Here is a 6,356-nt window from a genome sequence, read left to right as displayed (position 1 = left end):
AGTGGGCTATTATTTCAAAGAACAGTGCCCTATGTAATTTTATATGGAAGAATGAAGAAAGTGATCGTGGCAAGAAAATTAGAACTGTAAATTCCTTAAAGGCAAGTTCAACACTTTGCATTTATCAGCCATCTTAATTTCTCATGTCCCTAATTTCCTTTTTGACCTCTTGGGAAATCTTTAGTTTCCCCCCTTGCATTCCTGGACTGAAGTCCAGCTCTCAGTCAACTGATGGCTTCCCACATTTCGGGACCCGCTCTGGGGACTCTGTGCGGCCCAGGCTTCTGCTGACTTAAGCCCGTGTCTAGTTCTTTCTAACCGGCTCATCTTCCCCTTGAAAAACAAGGACATCCCCTCCCTTAGAGCAGTGTCCCGCTCACCGCCCAGAGCTTGGCACAGAATATAGTCTAGGATAATTAACTGAATGAATGAACTGCTTTTCTAACCTCAGAACAATCCTTAAACTGCTGTAAGAGCTGAAGGGATCCTAGTTGATCTAGTCCAACCACCTCATTTTGCAAAATCCCTGACAGGAGCCAGCATTTGTTCAGGTCACTTGGTGAGTTAGATACGGAAGTAGGTGTGCATACTCATGTCCTCGGGCCACTGTAGCAAAGCACCAAGAAATGGGTGGCATTAAACAACAGGAATTTATTCTCTCATGGTTCTGGAGGCTAGAAGTACAGAATCAAGGTGTGGCCAGGGCCATGCTCCTTCCAAAGGCTCTGGGGGAGGGTCTTTCCTTACCTCTTCCAGCTTCTGGTGGCCCCAAGAGTTCCTTGGCTTGTGAAAGACTAGCTCCAATCTCTGCCTGTCTTCACGTGGCCATCTTCCCTCTGTGCTGGGCGTCTTCGCATGGTGTTCTCCCCACCTATCTTCACATCTTCTTTGTATAAAAACACCAATTATATTGGATAAAAGGCCCACCCTACTCCAACATGACTTCATCTTAACTACATCTGCAACAACCCTATTTCCAGATGAGGTCATATTCTGAGGTAGCAGGAGTTCAGACTTGAACGTAGCTTTGGGGAGGGGACCCATTACCACCCATAACAAGATGGAAAAAGGATTTTCTGTTTTCTAAACCTGGCCGGTTGGGTTGTCCACTTGTTTGCATGGTTGCCTTTCTGTTCCCTCCCCCCGCCCCCCCAGGCTGGACAGCCTGGCTCCACCCAGCTCCCACCCCATGAAGACAGCTTGTCCAGCTTGCTGGGAGGAATACTTTAATATTACTGCTTAATGTCAGTTTGCATATTAAAAGAGGCTCTTAAAAAACCATAGATTCCTTTGAGAGCGAAATAAATGGAATAAGTGATTAAATGAGAGACAGAATTTCAAACTCAGTGAAAGGAGTGGGGGGAGATATTTGAGAAAGTGTCCTTCCTGGAACCCCTCCATCGCACTTTGTGAGTTTCCACCCTCTCCTCATGAGCTCAGATGTGAAGGCAGGCATTTGGGGATAGAAATGCTCGCCCTCATCCAAGAAGATAGATCTCCTCTTCTGCTTCCCATATGCCAGCACCCCTGTATCCCGGGGCTCCAGCAGTGGCTGGGAGGTTGGGAAAGCAGGTGGCGACAGAACATTCCCATAATGCCTGCCTTTGTGCTGTCATCTGTGGTCTGTGCCTTTCTTGCCCACATCCAATGGCCTGTTCCTCTCCAGTTGCCACATTGACCTGACCCGGCTCATGATGACATGGAAACAGGAGCCCAGGGTCACGGGTCTCTTTCTTGCCATGGAAGAACAAGAATGATGGTCTCACCCATTTAGGATGACACAATCTTTTGGGCTGGAACGTGCTGTCTTTTCTTTTTTAAATTGAGACCACAGGCCTCTGTGGATAAGGACAGGCTGTCAGGTCACAATAGCCCTGTGGTGTTTATTTTAAAAGCCACGAGAATAAATCTGATTCATGCCTCTAATGATTCAGCCTTCCCCATAATTGTGAGGGAGGAGAAGTTTTTCTCTACTTCCCCTTCCTTGCTCCTCTTCTCCCTTTAGCTGTCCTAAGGTCCCACCAGTCCTTCTAAAGGCCGTATCTCATGCCTGTGTGTTAACTGGTGTCATCCCTCCAAGGAGGCTTTGCACTATTAAAGAGCAAAGCAGAAAGAGGGACACAGAAGCACCAAGCACCTTTTGTGCAAAGAAGGCAATCTGGGGGGAGTGGGAGGGCTTCCAGTTAGTTCACCGCTAACTCTGCTCAGAATTGATGTAGACAGTGGGCTTTGGTGTTGGGAGCCCAGGCTGCTAGCTAGAGGAGGGCCTAGAGATGGAGGCCCAGGGGCTGACAAGAGCCATGGGGAGCCCAGGGCCCAGGGGCTAGCCACATGGATGAGACCTAGGGAAACCATTATGTTCTTCCACCAAAACAAATTTCAAAGGCAGTGATAAGACAGAAAAGCTGGGTAATGACATGCCTGAGCTTCCTTTCATCTAAGCATCTGGATTCTCTTGAAAGCATTAATTACGTCTTCCTCCCTCTGGATAGAGAAGGAACCCTATGGTTGTCACCGTGGAAGGACATCTCAGCTCACTGGGAAAGCGGAGAGCAATGGACTCAAGCCAGGAGATGGGGTTCCAGCCTTGGCCTGTCAGCATGTGGTTCTCAGGCAAATTCCTTGACTGGAGTCTTAGTTTCATTATGCTACAAATGGGAGAAAGAGTAATAATACTAGTAATGATAATAGTAACCTCTGTGAAACACTTCTGTGGAGCTGGGAGTTGTGTGAGAGCTGCACCTGCCTTATCTCAGGAGGCTGGTACCACCATGGAACCCATTTTGCAGATGAGAACATCAAGTCCTGGAGAGAATGAATGGCTTTGGTGGTAAGTAGAGATGTTGGTGGGTGAACACAGGTCAGCTGAGGGCAAAGCAAGGGCTGATAGGCTGATATGAAAATCTAATGAGACAGTACGTGGCAGAGTGCTCAAGCAGGTTCCACATTGCGTGGTAACAGAAGTGAGTGTCAGGACCAGAGTTCCAGGCCGGGGCTGCCATTCCACCTTCCACCCCAGGCTATAGGCTATTATTGTATCTCTGGGTCCAACTTTCTCAGGGATGGTGCTTGTGCAAGACTTAGATCTCCAGTGGCTTGATTCTGTGGGAGGAACAGCATAGAATGTTCTAGATTAAAACGTTTTGTTCCTTTCAAAACCCCCACACGGCTTCTGAATCCTTTAGTCCAGGAAAGCCAAACCATTCTAGCCTTAATCAATTCTGCACAAGCAATTGTCATAGTGAGATGATAATTGAAAAAAGACTATTCTCTGTGTTACTTTGTACCCCTTCCCAAAGCTTGAGCAACATTGTTAGATGGAGGAAAAAAAACCTGGGGTAGGATATGAAGTGTCTTTTCCCCTTTTGGTGTTGAAAAGATGGCTGATTTTGTAATTAATGGTGTGCACTCTAAATTAGTGACATCAGGGTTCCATAGCATTCGCCTGAGTGCAGGTGAATAACCAGCCAGGAGAAAAGTCCCCATGGCCTGTCACGCCCTCCAAGAGCCTTTTCTCCATTGTCCCCCCCAACTCCTCCCCCTACAAGTTTTCTGGGCACGGTGCTGGGTGCTGCAGTTGCGGGGCGGGGGTGGGGGGTGGGGGGAGGATAGGGAGACCCCCGCTGCAGGTGGAGAGCCCTAGGAGTCCACACTTGGCCAGACGGGTGGAAGTATTGACAGACGGGTGGAAGTATTGACAGAAGAGGTGAAGGGTACGCTAGGCAGGCATAGGAACACGGGATGCTGGGACACAGGATGGTGTCCCAGAGTCCAGCAGGTGAGGCTTGCGGCGCGCTTAGGTCCAGATCCAAAAGGTATCCTGGTAAGTCCTTGAAGGCGCTGAAACAAGGATGTGAACGGAGGGACCGGAGTCCTGTGTGGGCGGGCGCCCTCTGGCGGCTGTGGGGCAGTGCAGCGAGGCAGGGAGGAGGGGGCTGCTTCCCCAAGCCTGGGAGACAGACGGCAACGCACTGGCGACCCAGACGCATGTGTTCTTTTTAATCCTTGTCCAGCATTCTGCAAGAGAAGCTGCTGCCTATTGAATCATCCGTGTAGTTAGTGAGAATCTAAGACACGAAACAAGATTTCCTCAAAAGTAAGTTGTTTCATGATTGCTGTAAGGGTCCCAGCACAAACTGGAACAGAGGAATCATTCGTCAATGGATTGTTAGATCCTTTTATTTTATTCTTATTTTTATTTATTGGGGGGGGAGGAGATTGTTAAATCCTTTAAAAAAATTTTTTTTTAATGTTTATTTATTTTGAGAGAGAGGGAGACACAGACTTGGAAGCAGCTCCAGGCTCTGGGCTGTCAGCACAGAGCCCACCAGGGGCTGGAACCCACCAGCCATGAGATCATGACCTGAGCTGAAGACTGAGCCACCCAGGCGCCCCTGTTAAATCCTTTTTAAAAGTATTGCTGCTGCTGTTCTTCACTTAGGGGTTCACCTGGTGACGGTAATGACAACAGCAAACACTTAGAGAACATTTACTACATGTCCTGCTGTGCTCTAGGAACTTTCAACAGGTCAGTGTGTTAATGTCTGCAACGACCTGTTATTATCTCCCATTTGTTGGTGAGGACATTAAATAAGCAGTTTGGCTCTTGGGCCCCCTCTCGGCTGCTGATCTGCTGTCTCATCACTTGACATGTCCAACGTGCCCAGCATTTAGTGGCACTGAGCTGCAGAGGGTTCTTTAGCCAGAAGATACACGTAAGAGCTTTGTGTACATGTGTATTTTTTGGGAGAGAGGGTCTTTGCTTTAGGCACTTTCTTGGTCTCAATCACTGAGTGGCAGTGTGACTTTGGGCAGGTGGCAGCCCCTCTTTGCCTCAGTTTCCTCATCTGTAGAATGAAGGAGGGGTGGTGAGCCCTGTGATCTCCATGACTTCTTGCAGTTCTGGTATCTGCTGCTCTGAGTTAGTCTGAGAAATATCTGAGCCCCAGGGACCATGCATGGTCCAAGTGCTCTGCTGGGCCCTGGGCTACAGGGGAGTAAGACCAGCCTGTGCCTCCAAGAAGCTTGTGTTCCCCCACAGGGAAACAGCCATTAGGTCCAGTCTCCCTCCCTGAAAGCTGGGGCCGGGAGAGGAAAGTTTGATGGGATAGCATCCTGGCTGACCATGAAGGCAGAGCCTCTCTTGGAACAGTGGTGGCACAGAGCCGAGAGTGCGGGACTCCTGTGCCCCAGGCTGCTGTGAGTGGAGTCCTACTCGTGAGGCCAGTGGGCTTCCTACTTAAGCCCTCAGGACAAAGATTCTGCCATCTCTGCCTGACTCTGAGTTGTGATCTACCAGTGAGCACGGCCTCACTTCCTCCTGTCAGGTTTTCAGTATTAGCTCTTTCTCCAGAATCCAGTGTCATTTTAGGACCTTGTCATCCATCAGCCTGAGCCACCTGCCCCACCCTCAAGGTCACGCCTGAGCTCGTCATGACCCCAGGTTCAGACTCTGCCCTTTCCGTGTTCATCCATCGGCCCCCACTGGCCCTCCCTCACCCTCACAGAGCCCATCAGCCAGCAGGCCCCTCTGCTTCCCTCCCTGTTCAGTCTCTCTGCCCTTCACCTCTCAGTGCCATTCTTGACAACAAACGAGATGCCTCTGGCCCCTGCTCAGTTTAATTCCCTGCCAGGCCAACCACCATGGCAGTTCCCCTGACTCTACGGGTCCCGGGCTTTTCGGGCAGCCACAAGCCAGCAGCACGGGCACTGCATAGTCAGTGCCCACCAGCCGCCTGCCAGGCGGTGGTAGGGGTTTGTCTCGTGAGCACGCCCCCCCCCCCCCCCGCCACTTACCCCTCAACCGTCTCTGCTCTCGGCACATCTCTAGCCTCCCTTCCGGGTCCCCCTGACTCCCGGCAGACAACCTCGCCTCCTGCTTCAGAAGGAACCAATAACCGGTCACCCCAAAGAAACTCACTCACAGTTCTGTAGCCACACTGCCCAGCCATCTGCACCTCACCCTTCACATGTCCCTTCTCTGCTGGGGCTCCAGTTGTAGTTTTTCTTAACGTAATACATTTATTTAACATTATCTGCAATGTGATTAAAAGGATGGCATGTGGTAGGCATTCTTCTGGGACTTACCTTTTTCACTTACTATGCATCGCTAAGACTCTTCCATTTGGTTGCATGTTTTTGCAATTCATTTGTATGAACTGCTCTGAAATGTTCTGTGTGGGAAAAGACCACAAAGGAATGATAAAAAATGGGATTCAGGATGGTGGTCACTTTCAGTGGGGGGTGGCCAAGGGCAGGATGGGGAAGGAATACATAGTAAGTTATTGTCAATAGGCTAGTTCTGATGTAGGACGATAATTTCACAACTGTTTCCTATAATATTAATGTTAGTAAAT

This window comes from Puma concolor, chromosome A3 (genome assembly GCF_028749965.1).
Source record: "Puma concolor isolate L17-30 chromosome A3, mPumCon1.1.hap2, whole genome shotgun sequence".
Taxonomy (NCBI): Eukaryota; Metazoa; Chordata; class Mammalia; order Carnivora; family Felidae; genus Puma; species Puma concolor.
Note: the sequence above shows the minus strand (reverse complement) of the source record.